The sequence below is a fragment of the Macaca fascicularis genome, chromosome 6 (assembly GCF_037993035.2).
Source record: "Macaca fascicularis isolate 582-1 chromosome 6, T2T-MFA8v1.1".
Taxonomy (NCBI): domain Eukaryota; kingdom Metazoa; phylum Chordata; class Mammalia; order Primates; family Cercopithecidae; genus Macaca; species Macaca fascicularis.
The window spans coordinates 23,277,162-23,298,950 of NC_088380.1; the positions used below are offsets into that span (position 1 = coordinate 23,277,162).

General features: G+C 34.6%; 1 protein-coding gene across 5 annotated transcripts in view; it reads right to left on the reverse strand.

Annotated features, from left to right (window-relative positions):
* CDH12 (cadherin 12) overlaps window positions 1-21,789 on the reverse strand; it is a 1,136,530-nt gene that overhangs the window by 957,123 nt on the left and 157,618 nt on the right. The window contains exon 2 of one of the 5 annotated variants that reach the window (XM_045393559.3): window positions 8,748-8,818. The exons of the other annotated variants lie outside the window; for them this stretch is intronic. The gene's annotated coding sequence lies outside the window, so the exon portion shown is untranslated. The remainder of the gene's footprint in view (window positions 1-8,747; window positions 8,819-21,789) is intronic. 5 annotated transcript variants of the gene reach the window in all.

Here is a 21,789-nt window from a genome sequence, read left to right on the forward strand (position 1 = left end):
CTGCTCTCCAGACTGGGCAACACAGTGAGACTCCATCTCAAAATAAATCAAAATAAATAAATAAATAAATAAATATTACTAAGGCAGAGTTCATAAGTATTTCCTTGGTATAAATTTCATGTGAACTGTACATATTTTAAAAGTTTTTATACATTTTAAAAATAAACTCTAGACTTTTTATTTGCACTTTCCTCAGTAACTTAGGTGTTGTTTCCTCCCGTTTTTCATTTCAACAGGTTAGATATCATTCAAAATGAAAATTGCCAATCTTACTAATAAAATGGAATCTTTATTTTACATTGTAGCAGGTTTTATTTTTTTTTCTTTTAAAAATTCTTCTGGTCATCTTCCACTAGAGAAATTATAATACATGCATATCTACAATCAATGTACTTATTTTTCTATTAGTTAAGATAGGGTTACTACTATAGTATGAAATACGTGTGTGTGTGTATATATATATATATATATATATATATAAAATGACAAAACTATAACAAAACTTTAGTTTTTGCTTACAAACAATTTCTTTTTTGTAACTTTATTGAGGTAAAATTGATACAAATAAGTGCATATATTTAATGTATACAGTTTCACTAGTTTGGACATATTAATACACCCATGATACCACCACCATAATCAATGTAATAAACACATTCATCACTCCTCAAAATTTCCTTTTATCTCTTTGCTGTGTATGCGTGTGTTGAGGAGTAACACTTACCTTGAGATCTAACTGCTTAAATTTTTAAGTGTACAGTGCTGTATTGCACTATATTGTACAGCAGATCTCCAGAACTAATTTGTTCTAAACACCAAATATACAGACAGTAAATGGAAAATAGAGTAGGTCAGATATTCTCACCTTCAGTACTACTGGCACTTGGATTAGAGTATTCTTTTTTGTGGGGACTGTCCTGCTTAGCGTAAAATATTTAGCAGGATCACTGACTCCTACTAAATGCAAGTCGTTTACTCCCCAACATGATAATCCAAAATTTCTTTGGATGTTGCCATGTATCCCTCAGGGAACAAAATGTCCAGCAACTGAGAACCACTTGGACAGAAGAAGATGTTTATAGGCCAAGACTGGAAACAGTGCTTATCATTCAGCTTAGAATCCGCTGGCTAAAATTCAGCCATGCAGCCATGTCAACATAAAGAGATGCTGGTAAAGATAAGCCAACAGTGAACAAAGGAAACAGTGGAAAAGTGGCCAATAACAAAGACTCTAGGCAACTATTACACAACTTTATTACTTTTTTCTCAATTTTTTTTTTCCTTTTTGGGGGTGGGGTATTGACATTTCTTAGGAAAAGAAACATATTTTCTGCTTTGTTTTAATTTTGCCAGAATCACTACCTCAGTGCCCTTTACAGGCTCCACCTAAAATACTTTCTCTGCATTATACCATCTTCACTGAAGCATTTATATATATAGGATATTTATATAGGAAGCACCATCTCTTCGTCTCCCAACAAAGCTAGCAAATCAATTACTGTTGAGTTTTAAAATTTTCAGGCTATCAACTGTTGGACATTAATCTGCATATTATCATAACCAAGAATATAAATGTAGGGCTATGGTTTAAATGTGTCCTCCAAAGGTTTGTGTGCTGGAAAGTTAATTGCTGTTGTAACAGTATTAAGAGGTAGGATTGTAAAGAGATGATCAGGCCAGGATGACTTTGCTCTCATGAAGGGATTAATGCCATTATGGGGAGTGAGTTAGTTATCTCGGGACTAGATTTGTGATAAGAGGATGAATCCAACTTGATGTTCTCTTTTTGCCTCCTGTGCTTGCTTCCACCATCCACCCTTCTGCCATGGGATGATTCTCACTGGATGCTGTCACCATGCTCTTGGACTTCTCAGCCTCCAGAACTGTGAGCAAAATAGACTTATTTTCTTTATAAATTACCTAGTCTGTGGTATTTTGTTAAAGCATCAGAAAATTAAAAAAGACAGGTGGATAAACTTTCTCAGTCACATGTTGGAAGCCAGATGCATGAGACTGGATATGATCCAATCAATGTCCAGTTTAAATTGTCAAAGCGTTTGAATTTTGCATATTCCTCTACTCTCTTATTGAAATACAGTATAATTGTATGTTCTATTTCTAAGCATATGAATAAAGGCTAAATTTATTTTCCTAGTTATTTAAGTGTTCAAATACCTTGCATCATATTTTATACCTAATGTCATTGCTGACCACTGCCTAAACTCCTTACCTTTAATTTCCTAATTGCTGTAATCTCTGTCGTTTTTATTTGGGACATTTTTCTTTTCATTTTTTCTCTTTTGGATCTTTCATATTTAATATATTCCTTGTAACAAAAGTCAATTATCAATACTCCAGCTCTTATTGTGATACCTCCAGTCTTTCTGAAATCATAAGGGTATTTACAGTGCATTATGAAACACATAATTGATTTTATACTGTCATTTGGATGATTACTTTTTAAGAACATTGCATAGAGTTTGCATTAAAACAAACTTGATTATTTTTTAAACAAACATTATTATATTGTTCCCAAATGCCTATTATAATTTTAAGTAGAGTAACAACTTTTGGCAAAACAAAGGTTCTTCCTGGAATACTTAATGAATATAAACTATTTGCACTTAATTATTTTCTTGGTTTGTAAAAGATTGCGGTCTTAAATAGTCTGCCCTGGTTAATATACTTCCTGTGCTGCTGCTTGATTGATTAATATTAACTTTGTATCTTTTCATTTCTTCATTGTATAATGGTAAATTTTGTATCTTGGAGCAATCTTAACACAGATTTTTTATTAATGTACTTTTCATTAAATTGATTTTACTACAATATTATGTCTTGCATAGTTTTTGCTTATTTCTAATGATAAGGATATTTACATAAGCTCACTAGTTTTCCTCATACCACAGATAATTAAGTGTATTTATGTGTGGTTCCTTTAAAAATAATTTATGTAAGTGAATATGAACTCAGTCTCCAGAGTTCTTGAATCACCTCCCTATCAATGAACTTGAGTGCTTGCTTATAAAGATAATTGTAAAGATTAATAGTAATAAGGAAAAACAGTTAACTGTATATTTACATTCTAGTGAAACTGATGACAAAAAGGTCAATTACATTATAGATAACTCTAAATAATACACTTAATTGAGCAAGTGAGTTCACAAAAAATAAAGAAAAATCTAAGATCTTTTAGACTGGAATCTCTTTATGCAATACCAAGTCTGTGACAACATGTCTAGGTAACAGATGACTATTTTGAGAAGTTCTCTCCTTGTAGAGGCACTTCAAAAGTAACAGAACAATTCTGTGTGGTTATAAGATCCAGAACTGTCATAAGGGCCAGAACACAGAGAGGCCCTTATCTGTAGACTAGTAAAAGCTTATTTCCTTTTAATAAAATAGTCTTAATGCTAAAATTCAAATAAGACTTGATACGGTTTGGCTGTGCCCCCACCCAAATCTCATCTTGAATTCTGATGATGTGGGAGGGATCTGGTGGGAGGTAATTGAATCATGGGGGCAGGTATTTTCCATGCTGTTCTCATTATAGTGAATAAGTCTTAGGAGATCTGATGATTTTAAAAAGAGACGTTTCCCTGCACAAGTTCTCTTCTCTTGTCTGACACCATGTGAGACATGCCTTTCACTTTCTGCCATGATTCTGAGGCCTCCTCAGCCATGTGGAACTGTAAGTCCATTAAACCTCTTTCTTTTGTAAATTGCCCAGTCTCACGTATGTCTTTATCAGCAGCATGAAAATAGACTAATATAGTAAATTGGCACCAGGTGTGGAGTGCTGCTGAAAAGATACCTGAAAATGTGGAAGTGACTTTGGAACTGGGTAACAGGCAGAAGTTGGAACAGTTTGGAGGGCTCAGAAGAAGAGAGAAAAATGTGGGAAAGTTTGGAACTCTCTAGAGACTTGCTAAATGGCTTTGACAAAAATTCTGTTAATGATATGGACAAAGAGATCCAGGTGGAGATGGTCTCAGATGGAGATTAGGAACTTGTTGGGAACTGGAGCAAAGGTGATTTTTGTTATGTTTTAGCAAAGAGACTGGTGGCGTTTTGCCCCTGCCCTAGAGATTTGTGGAACTTTGAAGTTGAGAGAGATGATTTAGGCTATCTGGCAGAAGAAATTTCTCAGCAGCAAAGCTTTCAAGAGGTGACTTTGGTGCTGTTAAAGGCATTCTGTTTTAAAAGGGAAACAGAGCATAAAAGTTTGGAAAATTTGCAGCCTGACAATGCTATAGAAAAGAAAATCCCATTTTCTGAGGAGAAATTCAAGCTGGATGCAGAAATTTGCATAAATAACAAGGAGCCAAGTGTTAATCACCAAGACAATGGGGAAAATGTCTCCAGGTTATGTTAGATAAAAGAGACCTTTGAGGAAGCCCCTCCCATCACAGGCCCAGAAGTTTAGGAGGAAAACATGGTTTTGTGGGCTGGGCCCAGGTTCCCTGTGCTGGGTGCAGTTTAGGGACTTGGTATCTTGCTTCCCAGCTGCTCCAGCCATGACTAAAAGGGCCAAGGTATAGAGCTTGGGCTGCTGCTTCAGAGGATGGAAGCCCCAAGCCTTGTCAGCTTCCACATGGTGTTGAGCCTGTAGGTGCACAGAAGTCAAGAACTGAGGTTTGGGAACTGCCTAGATTTAGAGCATGTATGGAAATGCCTGAATGACCAGGAAGACATTTGTTGCAGAGCTGGGACCCTCATGGAGAACCTCTGCTAGGACAGGGAAATGTGGGGTCAAAGCTGTCACACAGAGTACCCACTAGGGCATCACCTAGTGGAGCTCTGAGAAGAGGGCCACCATCCTCCAGACCCCAGAATGGTAGATCCATCTTCAGCTTGCACTGTGTACCTGGAAAAGCCAAAGACACTGAATATCAGCCCATGAAAGCAGCCAGGAGTAGGGCTATATCCTGCAAAACCACAGGGGTGGAGCTGCCCAAGGCCATGGGAACCTACCTCTTGTATCAGTGTGACCTGGATCTGAGACATGGAGTCAAAGAAGATCATTTTGGAGCTTTAAGATTTGATTGTCCCACTGGATTTAGGATTTGCATGGGATCTGTAGCCCCTTTGTTCCGGCCAGTCTATCCCATTTAGAATGGCTGTATTTACCAAATGCCTGTAACTCCATTGTATTTAGGAAGCAACTAACTTGCTTTTGATTCTACAGGCTTAGAGACAGAAGGGACTTGCCTTGTCTCAGATGAGACTTTGGACTGTGGACTTTTGAGTTAATGTTGAAATGAGTTAAGACTCTACGAGACTATTGGGAAGGCATAATTGGTTTTTAAATGTGAGAACATGAGATTTGGGAGGGGCCAGGGTCAGAATAAGTTTTGGCTGTGTTCCCACCCAAATCTCATCTGGAATTCCAACATGTGTGGGAGGGACCCAGTGGGAGGTAATTGAATCATGGGGGCAGGCCTTTCCCATGCTGTTGTCACGATAGTGAATAAGTCTCATGAGATCTGATGGTTTTAAAAAGGGGAGTTTCCCTGCACAAGCTCTCTTCTTTTATCTGCCACCATGTGAGATGTGCCTTTCACCTTCCACCTTGATTGTGGGGCCTCCCCACCCATGTGGAGCTATTAAGTCCATTAAACCTCTTATTTTGTAAATTGCCCAGTCTTATGTATGTCTTTATCAGCAGTGTGAAAATGGACTAACACAAACTTTAAATACATATTTGTATATATTTTACTCATGTGTCTCATATATATATACACACAGGCATATATATACTTTTATGTATATGCTTTGGGGATATTAAGACTGAAGTATTTTAATTTTACTGGATTTTATATTTTATAACTTTAGAAATATCTTCAGATCCATTAAAGAACACAGAAAGCAGCAAATCAGTATAGGATATCAAAACCACTGAGAAAACTAATTTAAAAATAACTATTTACATGAATTATTTTACACAAACTTGAACTGATAATTATTCTCAACAAATTCAAACACTAATAAAATAATATATTCCTCATCAGTACTTTTTTATTCTCAGTGTTTTTATTCTCATTGTTGTAACAGTAAGCATGCAATTTTCTAATATTTAATAAATAAGATAATGCAAAATGGCCAGTAAATATTATTGAGGCAAAAGTCACCAGAAAATTAAACTACTATAAGCAATATGTTTGCTATCGACAGGAAATTATTAGTTTACAGCCCTAAATATCCTGTCATGAATTTTGCTCATGGAACAAAGTAGTTTTTGTTCAGAGACCTTATAACTCTAATTTTCCACTTGTTTGCAGGACTTTTTGATTGCATTTTATGTGCTCCACCAGCCTCAGGCCATGGGCCATATCAGTTTGCTTAACATCTATTACCTGAGCAGCATCTTACCCAGATTCTTCACACAGAATGTGCTTACTCAATAAAGAACATCTTATTGAATGAAGATTCTGGCCAGACACTTGCTGTTTTTAACATCAACATTTCAACAAAGGCATGGAATTCTAATGTATTGTCAAATACTCTTGTAAGTACTAAAAATATAGAGAAGATAATACAGAGTATCTTCAAATTAAGACCTTGTTCTAGACCCTTGGTGGTAAGCAAGCCACATAAGTATCCACAGTGTGGTAAGTTCTACAATAGATAAGTGCATATTATGTTTTATATCATGGATTTAATATTTTTCTTTGAAATAATATGGAGAATAAAAATGCATGCCTTCTTTGAGGGAGAAAAACAACTAAATTCTAATAGTAGTTAAGTGCATGTTTTCATTCTAATAATTACAAATAGTAGTATTTCTCTCATTGACAGACTAGACTGCATCAGTGGTATATTTAGCAATACAATCTGTTTCATATCCTAATATATATTGATAATCAATATATGTTAGTGTCTTCTACTTTAATAATTTTGAAGTGCCTCCAGATGCTAATTAAAAATAGAAATTCTGACAAAAAGGTGCATAAATGGCAGTTGAATGCTGCTGGCTGATGCAAACACAAAAACACAAATTAGATTAGATGACACAATATATTGATTTGTGCATTGGTTTTATTGATGCCACTGACCCTGTCCCCTAACCATAAATACCTGAGCAAAAAGTTCACACACTCTGTCTCAAGGTAAATGCCTTAGTCTGATTAGGCTAGTATAAGAAAATACCTTAGAATGAATAATTTGTAAGCACCAGAAATGTATTGCTCACAGTTATGGAGGCTGGGAAGTCCAAGATCAAGAAGTCAACAGACATCTTGATTTCAAAATATAAAATTTTGAAATTCAGTATCTGCTTATGACCCATTCCTCATAGACACGCTTTCTAGTTGTCCTCACATGGTCAAAGGATCAAACCAGCTTCCTCAAGCCTCACTTGTAAGGGCACTAATCCCATTCAGGAGAGCAGAGTCCTCACGACCAAATCACCTCTCAAAGGCCTCACCTCCTAATATTATCACAGTGGGGATTGAATGTCAGCATATGAATTTTTGTCAAGACACAAACATTCAGAACATGGCACTAGGATAGAGACTGGAAAAGCTTCAATGGAGGCACACAGATAATAAGGGAGAGAGCAATATAAAGGTGCCTCCTGAAGTTGTTCCTCCCAAAGGCTGCTTGTATAACTCTCCCTTCATTCTTGTAAACTGCCTGCACATTATTGTTTGTCTTAGTTTGAGATGCCCAGAATTCTGTGGACTGAGTGACTTAGACAATTCAAATTCCTTTACACCCTGGGAAGTCCGAGATCAGGGTGCCAGCGTGGTTAGGTTCTAGTGAGGGCCCTCTTCCTGGTGATGTCCTCACATGATCTTTGTTGGAAGTAGAGAGTGTGTGCATGTCTCCCTTTTTATAAGAACAATAATCCATCATGAGGTGCCCAAACTTGTGATCTCATCTAAACGTAATTACCCAAAGGCTCACCTCCCATACCATCATCATGGCGGGGTCGGGATTAGGATTTTAATGTAAAATTTTGGGAAAGACGCAAACATAATCTATAACATTGTTTCTCCAGTTAGCCACAAGCAGTAGGTATTTTCACTGAATCTTGAACGAATCTACATTAATATACCTAATTTAGAAAAATCCTCAACAAACCTACATTTATTGTAAAAAAAAAAAAATTAAGTTGTTTCTTAGATGCTAAACTCTTGGTGTGCACAGGAGCATGTTCTATACACACAATTTTTCTTTGAAGTGTTTGTAGCCGTTAAATATTACTGAATAGCTTCATAGAGAAGCTGTTACTGCTACTATCAAAAACCATATAAATAATAAACTTAACAATATTAATACAAAGACAAAAATTCCAAAATTAAAAGTATTTTTTAAGATTGAAACAAATTCATCTTCTTCACTCTTCAATTCTACAAATCATATGAATCAAGGATTCATAAACAATGAGTGAATGGTATCTAATGAAAGCTTTACTTCTATTCTCTGAAAGCATTCAAAGCATGCCCATTCTAAGTGGTGCTGGAAGAATTAAAATTAAACCAGAAAATGTACTTTGCAACCACCTTAAAAATCTTTGTTTTTATTACTTAGTAATAGAAGGCAGTAACCTAAAGTTAAAACCCAAAAATGTTTTTTCTACTACAGCATTTGAACTCCTTAATACTAGATATTTTCAAATGAAGGAGGAAAGAACAACAAAAATACTAAGAATGTACTCATATGTTTTCATCATTTAGGAATTGCAAAGATTATGAGCTTATTTATTTACCTTTACTACATCAGCTAGAAAGCTGTCTCCTTACCTCGTTTGATTCTTAATCACTTTGAATACACGTAAGGCTTGAGTTTTAGAGGTCTGTATCCTTAAAGGTAACTGCAAGAAATGAATGCATTATTTTATATTAAACAGTCGTTTTCCATTAAACTAAAAAATCAGTATATCCCTGTTAAACTTTCAAGTTCATGGAGTACAGCTGAGGTTATCCATGGGAGTTCACACAAGGCATATGCACATTAATCACCAGCTGCGTGTTGCAAATAAAATTCATAACTACAGTACCTTAAAACACATGCCTCTAGGCATACTAAAAGCACATGGCTATCATTCATTTCCTCAGTGAATACAATGATGTCACCATTCTTTCATCACTAAACTTCCAGGTATAGTTTTAGGAAATTAGAAGACAATAAGCATATTGATGAAGAAAAGTGGAAAATTTGCAAATCCAAATTAGAGCATGTGTTCATTCCTAACCTGATGAAATCTCACACTTTCAAAAGAGTTAGGAATGTCACAGACAATAAAGAAATCTCCTTTTCTTTCTTCCTCTAAAGAGGATGCATATTGAAGAAATTCAGTGTTCTTTCACTACATAGTTATAATAATAAGAATGATGTCAACTTTAATTTGTCTTTTCCAAAAATTTTAATTAGAAAAAAAATGCCTTGTAACCAGGGACCAGTCTATTATGTAGATTATTTACCACACTAAATTTCTAATACATTAATTGAATATTATTTTTCACAGTGATGTGTCCTATTGGCAGAGGACAGATCTCCTGTGAATATTACTTGGATAATAGAAATATTGTCCATATATTATTTAATTCACATTTTAATTTAATTGATGATTATAACAACTAGAAATCATGGAGGTTTATGAGGAATCATCATTTGCCCTTCTATTCCTTCATTAGTCCAGATGGGAATTTATTATGTACATGCTATCTGGAAAATATTACATAAAGATGTTGCCAAAGGTAAAATTATGAAGACTCATTTACCTAACATATAAGAAATAGAACAAGGAGACTCTTTCTGTTAGTTAAACTGTTTACACTTAAAGTATAATCTTTTTCTGTGTTTGCTATGTAGAGGTCCAATATAACACCAGATCACATGTCTGTACACATTCTGAGCATTCATTGCCTCATCTATTCTACATGAACACTGAACTAGCAAGCAAGCTCCTTGAGGAACAAACAGTAAACAGATAGCAAGAATGTCCTATGATGAGCACCATCTTGGAAGGATATAAACAATACAGGTGTAGTCACCCAACCTACGGGGAAGGGAGGAGGGGGCAGGACGGGCAACAAAGACTTGGCTTGGCTTCTGGAGTTGGAGAGACCTGAATATGCCTGCCTCATTCACTAACTGTATGGCCTTTGTAAATAGCTTACTCTTTCTCTATTACCTTCACTTGAAATGGAAATGGTCATATGAAATACCTTACAGTTGTGAAAAAGTAATGAATGAAATACATGAATTCCATATAACTTACTGACTCAGTGAGTGCAAAAGAAACCCTGTTGCTATTAATATTGTTGTAATTATTTTTGATATTTGGTATTATTAATAATAATACATTGTATCTTCTCTTTTGATTTTTACAGAACAGGTAATATCCAACTCATGTATTTTATTCCATTTAAGAGGTAAAGAAAGGCGCTCATAGCATGTTGATGCCTTGCCCTAAGACACAAGCTGGAAAATGACAGGGTCTAGAATAAAATTGAGTTGCTTAACTCTGTTTCCTGCTCTGTAATAACCATAGCTGAATCATGTTATAGTGTGAGTCCTTGACAACCATATTTTACATTATGTGGATGACTATGTTGATTGCTTTAGCAATTCCTACAAAACACACTGGGCAGCCACATAGAGTTTCTGGGGTTAAATAATACGTACTACTAACTGTTCATCTATATCTTATTCACAATGTCTCTCTTCTCCATTGATTTCTGGAATGGAGCATTTACTAATCCTCATCCACTGTTGCTCTGGAAAGTTTTGTCTTGAGATTGCATCATTATACATTTAGTATATGCCAAATACCTTACTCCTTCATTGATTCACAAGTATTTTAACTCTCTGATATTTAGGAAGCATGACTACTTCACTTTCATTAGATTTTTTAAATGTATTTTTAAAAGTTTGAGGTTTATATTTCATTACACAAGTACAAATATATGTTTCTGGGCTATGCATTCAAGTAGAAGGTATCTGAGAAGTCTACTAATTTTAATTAATGACCTCACGGTTAAAACCCTTGAATTATTTTTAAATAGAAAATAGCCAAAATTTTATTTTAAAAGAAAGAATGCCATGAAATTACACATTTTTGTATAGCAATAACTAGTTATGTAAAATCATTAAGCTCCTGGTATCGGTGGGGGGTGGGGGGGTGTGTATTAGTTAAGTGCCCAGGAGCAGGTTTTTTTTTCTAACTATTGAAGGTTAATTTTTGAATATGGGCATGAGGGAGTAAACTTCATTCTTAACCATGTTTCATTTTTTTCTAACCTGAGAAAGAAAAAGCTGGTAATGTGAAAGCATTTTGCTAAGTTCCATGCCTGAGTAGTATATTGTCAGGTAATTAGTGGAGATCATTACATTGCATGCTGGGTGGAATAGGGGCTGCAAGATTGGGATCTGTCACATTGCTTCACTTGCAATGAATTTCTGAAATAATTTTTAAAGATGCTGCATATTCAGCTATAAAAGGAGCAATTTGTGAATGTTTTAGAGCTAGCAACTGATTTTAACTTTTAAAATTATCTAAATGATTCTGAACATTCCTCCCTTCCAAAGATCTAAAAGTAAAGGAATACAAGTATATTTCCAAAAGTGTTACTATATATAAATAAACTCTGAAACATTATGATTGTTTCAAATTTGTAGAAATCTGGTAATTTCTTATGCTAGGTTTCACATTGGATTTATTAGATAGAATTAGGAGATTGTTTTTGTTTAATTTTGTACAAATTCAACCTTATTGCATATTTCATTATGAAATAGGGGCAGAATTTACTTATAATAGTTATCTTTCAGTTTGGTTTCGGTATCTGACAGTATGACATGAAATCCATCAAACAGTAAAACAGAAGGAAAAGAAAATCTCTAAGCATATACATTCATGGAAACATAAATCAAACTGCAAACCCTACAGTGTTAAGAAAATATGAATCTCTTTACCCAGTAATGGAATCACCTTGAATTCCTTAAATCAATAGTTCACTGAACTTGAAGAACAATTTTCAAGCACTGACACTTACGTAATCTGGTTTATGCAGTGTGCTAGAACTTGTTCAATAAGAGAACTTAGTTCAGCTGTTAGAATAAAAATGTCCTTTACAATACAGACTGCTTAAGCACGAGATACTAGCAAACATCAAAATTTCGGAATATTGCTGTTATCACATCAATATTTGTGGACATTGCCTAGTATTTAATAATTTGGGAAGAAATGAATAGTGCTGGTAAAACTTTTAAAAAGCATTATAAATAAAATCTTCATTGCACTTAAAAGTTAAATAAGTCTTATTAACATATGTATGATTATTTTTCACTTTAAGCCAAAGGGTAGACAGAATACAACATACACAGTAGTGGTCTCTTATATGGTAACTTGTATGCAACAGAGATTCTATTTAAATTTCGAAGTGCATATTACAGGCTTCCTAGAACTCCGACTATTCTAAAACTTAATAGGAACTAGTTATCTTTTGAAACCATTTACAAGCTTAACTCCAAATAAATTTTTTTTTCTGTCTAAAGTGGAATTATCTTATAAGCTAGTCTTCTAAAACCCTAATTTTTCTATGCTTTTGAAAGTTTTTAACTGGAATATTAATGTTGAAGAAAAAGTGGGGCACTGAGTACACTTAGGTAAAAAATGAGTTTTCCCTGTAGTTCCATTACTCTCATTAAAACCTTCCTTCCCCTCAGAAAAAAAAAACCAAACTATTACTAACTTGTCATTGATATTAACGAATAAATTAACAATTTGCTATCTTCCAAAGTTAAGAAGAAAAACTCACAGCCATGCCTAATATCACCCAGTGAGATGATCTATAAACAAAGTTTTCCTGTAAAAATGTAACGAGGAACTCACATTGGCTTCTCTTTTTTCTACAGTTTTCAAACTATAATGAATTTTTTATTATCATTCATTTAATTCCATGTAGGTTTATTCTTGCTGATAACATGATCTATTGTTCTCTGAGCCATGCTGAGATTGCCATTTCTTAAACAGACAGCACTTATTGGAAATTAAACCTCTACTAATGTATTATAATTATTACTTGAGGGTAATTTGCTGCTCCAGCAGGGAGTCACAGCCAATGTGATGGTAACGTTTCTTCCAGAGAGCTGTTAATATTTCTTCTACGCTGAAATCCCACATAATGGATCTTGCCTAAGGCTGATTAATGATTTCAGAGCTGGAACAGTGATTTGTAGCTAAATCAGTCCTCACCGGAGGATATTCTGGGTTATTTCAGTCAATACTGTTAAATAAGTGTAAACAGTAACTTCAGCAACACACATGTAATCTAGTAGGAAAGAAAGAGTAGCGATAAAAGGAAGTAAATAATGATAATGCTGCAGCTTCTGCATTTCATTTATGCTTATAACAGATACAGGGAAGAAACACACTGCAGTGTCATCAAACCCATGGAATTACTTCACTGCAACACATTTTTTCTGCATTGAAAAAGCAATTTCCCAAACAAGTAAAAGTAAATTGAGCTAAGTGCCTAAAATAAATCAGCATCTTCCCCTCCTTTCTTTCCTTTATATCACCTTCTTCGCTAAAGAAGAAATTGGACAAATAACTTAGAATGAAACTTGGGCAAGACTAATTTCAAGGATGGAAAAAGGTTTCATTCAGGATTATACTCTGCAAGCACACAGAGTTCCAACATTGTCCATGCTGTCCAAGCTCCAGGGATTTCATCTTCATCTGAAATGAGACAGGGCATAGGCATCACAAGAAGTAACCTTGGGATCTCCTTGCCCAGAGGCCTACATGACGAATGTATAGAATCAAGACTCTCTAGTCACTGAGTTTAATTCTTCTTTGTTAACGTAAAGTCAATATCATTAAAAACGCAGTGATATAACTGCAGTTAAGGACAATGTTACAGACCTCAAAGTGCATCTTTCAATTTGTGTTTCAGTAGGGGGTCCTGTCTCCCGTGATCCAGAGAGTTTTAAACATTGTGATGTGCATTGTTGGTCTGAGGTCTTTGGCTTTTAAAAAAATACTCTTTAAATCATTTTTCTTTTTAATTTGACGGTACATAGTAGGTGTATAAATTTATGGGACACACGAGACATTTTGATTCAGGCATGCAATGCACAGTTACCACATCATGGAGAATGGGGTATCCATCCCTCAAGCATTTATCCTTTGAGTTACAAACAATTCAATTACATTATTTAAGTTATTTTATAATATATGATTAAGATATTATTGAATATAGTCACCCCTGGCTTTTGACTATCAAATTTAATTAATAAGCATCTTCTGACTAATATTGCAAGAAAAAGAAAAAATACTTGAGTTAAATGGTGAGGATGTAGATACACACTGATTGTGAGCACAGCCATTCAAATGATTGTGAAGTCAAAGTGAGAACTGCTTATGCCATCACCAGCTAAATAACATAATTCCAGGTAAAACATAAAAGATGGGCTGCCACTTATTCTTAGGTTTTCAAACGCTTAGCAGAATCTAGACTCAGAGAAATCTCTCAAAGAAATGTCAATGCATTTTGTAAAATGAAACTAGAGCTATAGCAACTGGTGTTGTTTCTGCAAATTATATGCAGCTTCTTTTCTACTTGCAACTTCGTTGTATACTAAACAGGTCTCTCCCACACATCTCACACACACTTTTGTGCGTATACACACACATCACTTGAGTCAATGGTTTTTATTCTTCAATCAGAATCAGTACAATAGCACACCTTAACCTTTCCTTAAATCAATACAAAACAGTTTCCCAATTAATAGAACCAGACATGACACATGAGTTTTGTTGTTGTTTTTTTTGTTGTTGTTGTTTTCCTCCAATAGGCTCAGAAAGTCAAGTGCAAAGGGGAAAATTTTTCCCTTTGATAATAAAAATAGTGTTTTTGACAGACCTTCAATAAAGATCTCTACATATCTTTTACGGAGGTGATTTGAAGTCAAAATTCTTGAGTTCATAGCACATCAGTTTGTGTTTTTAGTAGCTTTATTAAGATACAATTCATATATCATTTGCCTATTAACATGTACAATTATTTGTACAAAATTCACTGTCAACTGTCATGAAACCATTCCTACAATCCAATTTTAGACTATTTCATCACCTCAACCCATATTCATACTTCTTTTTTTTTTTTTTTTTGAGATGGAGTCTCACTCCGTTGCCCAGACTTGAGTGCAGTGGTATAATCTCGGCTCACTGCAGCCTCCACCTCCCGGGTTCAAGTGATTGTCTTGTCTCAGCCTCCCAAGTAGCTGGGACTACAGGCATGTGCCACTATGCCCGACTAATTTTTGTATTTTTAGTAGAGTTGGGGCTTCACTATGTCGGCTAGAATGGTCTCGATCTCCTGACTTTGTGATCCACCCACCTCAGCCTCCCAAAGTGCTGGGATTACAGTCATGAGCCACTGCACCCAGCCTCATATCCATACTTTTAATCCACATCCCCTTTCATCCAGTACTGAGAAACCATTAATTTGTTTTCTGTTTCTATCCATTTTCTTATCCTGGATATTTCATAGAAATAGAATAACACAGTATGTGGTCTTTTCTGACTGGTGTATTTCACTTGCTCTGTTTTCAAGGTTCATCCATGTTGTGACATGTATCACTCTTTCTTTTTTATTGCCAAATAACATCTAATTCTATGAATAGAACACATCGTGTTTATCCATTCATCAGTTGGTGGACATTTGGGTTGTTTCCACTCTTTCAGTATTATGAATAATGCCATTATGAACATGTGTGTACTAGTTCGTATGGACTTATGTTTTATTTTTCATATATACGCTTAGGAGTAGAATTGCTGGGTCATAGTGTAGTAATTATAGTTGACATATTGAAGAACCACTAAACCACTTTCCAAAGCAGCAAGGTTTTCTTACATTTTCATAAACAATGTATGAGGATTCCACTTTTTTCCACATGCTTATCCACATCTGTTACTGTCCTTTTTGATTATAACAACCATAGTGAATATGAAGTGGTATTACATTGTGATTGTTATTTGCATTTCCTTAATGACAAATGATATGGTTTCACATGCTTATTGGGCATTTTTAAAATAAATATATATTTTTCACAGTTTCAATTTTTTGCCTTATTTCTGAGTTGTAAAAATTAGTTTCATATTCTAGATACATGTCCTTTATCATGTATTTGATTTAAAAATATTTTCTCCCATACTGTGGGTTGTTTTTCACTTTAGTGATGATGTCTTTTGATGCACAAATACTTTTGATTTTGATGAAGTCCAATTTACCTAAATTTTATTTGGTCACTTCTTTTGGTATCATGTTCAAGAAGTCTTTGCCTAACTAAAGGTCATGAAGATTTACTGCTGTATTGTATTCTAAGAATTTTGTAGTTTTAGCTCTCGGTTGTTGCTCGTAATGCATTTTGAGGGTTTTTTTTTTTTAATATTATGAGGAAGGAATGCAACTTTATATTTTACGTGTGGATATCCAGATGTCTCAGCAACGTTTCTTGAAGAGTTTTTAATACTGAACAATGTAATTGCCTCTTCTAAGCCTCTGTCTCTTAATCAGTAGGATGGGGGTGACGGATAAAAGTGCCTCATCCACTGAGTTGTTTTCAAGATTAAATTAAATTCAATGATACACATAAAATGTCTAACATTGTTTTAATACATAGTGCTTGCATTTTAGCTTTTAACAGATCTCTACAGGTTATCATAATCTATTTCTAACCCAAGCGTTGTCTGCTTACTATAATGCTTGCTGTCATGGAAAATATTCTGTTGTTAAAAATACTCTCTTTTCCTTATCCCTCGGCCCCAAAAGTTGTCTCTGTATGAATTTCTCACTTAGCTACCACTGAAATACCTGATGAGGTAATTCATATTTAAAAATGAAAAACGGGCCAGGCGCGGTGGCTCATATCTGTAATGCCAGCACTTTGGGAGGCGGAGGCGCGTGGATCACAACATCAGGAGATCAAGACCACCCTGACCAATATGGTGAAACCCTGTCTGTACTAAAAATACAAAAGCTAGCTGGCCATGGTGTCCTGTGCCTGTAATCCCAGCCTCTTGGGAGGCTGAGGCAGGAGAATCATTTGAACCAGGGAATCAGAGGTTGCAGTGAGCCGAGATTGAGCCACTGCACTGCAGCCTGACAATGAGACTCCATCTAAAAAAAAAAAAAAAGAAAAAATTGAAAAATGATAAAATAATTTTATTCTTTAACAGAATTATGTTGTTATTATGTTGAGACAAATATGGTACTGTAAAATTCCTCCACACTGTTTTGTTTTGTTTTGTTTTTTTGAGACATGTTCTTACTCTGTTGCCCAGACTGGAGTGCAGTGGCAAGATCTCGTTTTACTGCAACCTTAGCTTCCTGGGCTCAATCCTTCTGCCTCAGCCTCTCAAGTAGCTGGGACTACTGGCACAAGCCACCAACGTCCAGGGTATATACATGATTTAATGTTTTTTGTAGAGCTGGGGATTTTCCATGTTGCCCAGACCGGTTTCAAACTCCTGAGCTCAAGTGACCCGCCTGCCTCAGCCTCCCAAAGTGCTGGGATTACAGGCGTAAGCCACTGTGCCTGGCTCATGCTCGACACGTATTTTAAGTTTGCTTTATAATCCTGTGTTATCATTTATTCATTTGTATATTAAAGGCTTCCAAATGATGTGTCCTCTATTAACATAAAAATTATCTGAATATAGTAAATTGTTGATTTATTACCAACTATATAATCAAAAAGAAGAGCAAATGCAGAAGGAGGGGTTAATCACAAAAAAAAAAGCTATTGTATCTTTCATAGTCTTACTAAGTTTCATGTCTCTTGTAGGATATTGTGAATTTTTGAAAGATGCCTTGAGATGGCAAATTCTCTAAACCAGGGAAAGTCTATGACATTAGAAAGCACTGAGAATTTATAATTAGCTTCATCTACTGCATTTGTAAGTTACCAGCTGTGTGACTGACGGGACTCTTTTCCCCTACATAGTCCCGTTTCATTGTGTAAGAGTAACAACTGGCGTCCAGGAGATTCATGAGAATTAAATGAGATGGTGTAAGTGGAATGCTGTCAAGATGCAGAGCATTAGATAAAATATATTAGATAGTCACAAGTTAATTCCAACTTGGAAAAGAAAAATCGCGATAATTTAGAATAAAATCGTTATTTGCAAATGTAAACATATAATTATTTTAACATGTTTAAAGCATTTTAATAAGTCACATGGGTATAATGATAAAGGAGAACATAATTGCAGAATTACATGAATATTCAAATTATGTTCACATCTTTTGAATTTAAAAAATAGTAAATAATTTGAGCTAGAAATTTCTTCTTTCCACTTTACATTTGTCTAGTGTAGATTTTTAGATCCATTGGCCAACTAATAGTGGATCCCGCAGCGATGGAACATTTCTATTATATTCTTTTCTCTGTAACGAATAATACCATCTGGCAACCTGAGTGTTTTTCTCATCATTACAAGTCAGAGGAGTGTGTAATTATCTCACTGAAAGGAAACTTCTGAAGAAAAGCAAATGTAAGAAACATTCTTGTTGCACTGGATGAAAAAAGTGTGCCAAAAATAATACGATGTTGTATAACTTTATATAAAGCTACAAAAAATAAACACAAAAAAACATTATCAAAGAAAGCATAATGCTGTATATAATGAATTACTGATCTCTTATATATTTGAGGCTTTTGACATAGAGGTTAGAACTCTGTGTCTGAGAATCTCAGTCTCAAATTAATTAGGAAGAGAGTATTTTGAATGAAAATAAAACTGCCAATTAATGTTTATTTATTTTTGAACGGGGTTAAATGATTGGTTTCAAAGTGCAATAATATAGTTTGCTTTGTAACTAGAGCTGTGAAAAATATTCACAACCTGAATTAAAAGGAGAATTGTTAAGAAGAAGAAGGGGATTGTCTAAATACCAGTATAAAAATCTCTGTAATTATGTTAACGTCATGGACAATCTCTAGTAGTCTAGTATATATGAAGAATACATATCTTCTCTCCAGGATATTTCAATTACATAGAAACTGTCCTGGTTTCAAACTTTCGGAGTTGTAGATATTCTGGTGTGGGCACATAAGATGGAAAGAGGGAATAGATGGATAAAGCATGGTGTGATGAGAGCTCTTGGGCCTAATTTGCACCAACATTGTCATAATGCTTTTGGCTCTCACTTAACAGTAGAAATGTATTTACCACATTATAATGGCTATACTGGAAAAAGTCCTGTTCTTAGAACCCTTACAAGGATGACATATGTGGAACAGGTACACAATATACAGGGTACATCTCTGAGGCCTTTTCCCAAAGCTACAGTGAAAGTGTTACAAATAGCAAAATAAAAAATGAGTAAAATTGGAAGACCCTTACCCACAGTAAGTGCAAATGCATAACTAGGAAGTTGACCCACATTTTTTTGTTTCCAAAGTATTTATTCCTATATATTGCAAAAACTTCAGAGTAAAACAGGAAAAAAAAAAAGGAGAAAAAAAAGCTTAAATTGATTGGGATAATTAGATGAAGATCAAGCTAGACAGGTATGCGTCAAAAATCTTACTTTTTAATATTCATTTTGATTGAAATAATATTAAATTTTAAAAAACTAGTCACAGATAAGGAGCTGAGTTGGAACTGATGAAGTTTAGGGTATTGTATCAAAGTAGAAATACAATGTGATCTTGACACAATATGACAGAGATTAGTGGACAAAGTCATGGGTACAAATAATTATAATAAAATTTATTTTGTGAAATTCTATAATGTAGCTATAAAATACATGAAAGAAGAGGAAATTTTTAACCCCAAATTTGAATTTTGGAAGATAAACAGCACAGAGATGATGGTATTTCACTGGTTTTCAAAGACAGTTAGATTTAGATAGCTAGGAAAAAGGAGGAATTACTTTTCTGAAAGTGGATTGAAAGAAATAAAAATTGCATGTGACTTGAATTTTTGTCCTTGTTTCAGTAAGAAGGCACTCACAGACAGAAATATGAAGAATTACCAAAGCACTATTAATGGAAGTCAATTTATTGCATAAAACTCTGTTGTATATGATGAAACATCTTTTTGTTTGTTTTTGTTTTTTGCTTTCCTTGGCTTTAGTGAATCTTCTAAATTAAATCTTCTTCCTGATAATAACTCAATGATAAAACAGGGGATGGGAATTTTAAGTGATCTTCAACATTATCTATTCACAGTACTGTATCCAGTAGGATAATTTTTAGTGGTGATCCAGGTTTTATTACACACTTCAGCTAAAAAGGAATCCATAGTATTTTAAAGGAGCCAATGGTATAATTGAAAATCTGTAATTGATAGCAAGTATTTCATTAAATTTACTTATTCCCTGACTCAATCTAAATCTATTTTCTAGAGATACAGAAAAAATTATTATACTTCACATGACAGCAAGTATATAAAGTCAAGGAGAGAAGGAGGATATAACATAAGGAACAGAACAGTGTGGCGGGAAGAGAAATGAACTGAAAAATACAATGATAGACATTCTGATAAACTTTTTGTAAGGTCAGAAAAATCCCTTAACCTTTCTTTTGTGCCATTTGTACAAATCACTTAGTCCCTCTGTGCCTGATACTTACCTTTAGGGGGTATTATAAAATTCTAATTTCTGATTAAAAGTAACTAGCTGGGTATTTTGTTAATCATTCTCATTATTTAAGATTTTATTATTCTTTTGTAAACAGACTCAATCATTTCACTATTTCTCATGAGATAGTTTTCAGATCGTGCATCATCCTTTATCTTCTACATGGGAAACCATGGTTAATGTCTCTCAGACTGGGATGTCCAGAACCAAACCCAATACCATAGATGCACTGATCTATGCAATGAGTTTTATTTCCTTTTAGGTTGATATGATATTTTGTTAAAATTACTTAGGATTTACCTATGTTTTTAATTGTTTTTTCCTTAGCAATTGCTCATCTATAACTTGCATGAAATTAAATAAAATTATAAAGTGTTTTAAAGTCACAGTCGTGTAGCTAAACAATAACCCTTTAAGCAGAAATACAAAACTATACACGTATTTCTTGCACAGAACTGAAAAAAGCCTGTGCTTCAATTGGGCATTCCTTACTTTTTACATTCTTTAGTTCCTGTCAAACTTGGAATCATGTTAACTATGAGCTAGATGATATTACTATTAGTTAACTTGATACATCATCTAGCTCATAGTTAGCTATCCTTTATTCCAAGATCTAGTAAGAAGTTGCTCCCCAACTGGAGAAACTGGAGATTTGGGACTAGGACCATGCCTCTGCCATTTTCTACCTATGTGATCTCAATTCATTCAAACCCTGGTTTACTTATGTTAAAAATTGCATCATAATATCTAAATGAAAGATTTAAGTATACAGAAAACACATCTTAAACTTTTAATGTAATGATTTCCAATCCCACAAAGTCCAAGAGGTTCTCACAAATCTTTCCTCAAATCTTTCCCATCAGGCTTCAAATGTTTTTGAGCAGGATCATCTGGACCTATAATGCCTCCAGTGGAAGCCATTTGCAATCTTTTGAGATTCACTTTTTCCCACAAGGCAAAATGGAAGCATCACTTTCCCTGACTGTAGTAGTGCCATTTGGCCTACCCTGCCCCCACACTGATTGTCACCCTTTTCTTAAAATCTGGCAGAGTTCCTGACACACTGTAAAGTTTTAGCGAATATTAGTAAAAAATGATAAATAGAAGAACAAGAAAAAAGAAGGATAAATAGAAAGGAAGAAAAAAGAGGAAAGAAATGAAGGCATGTTTTTCTTCTCCCATTTCA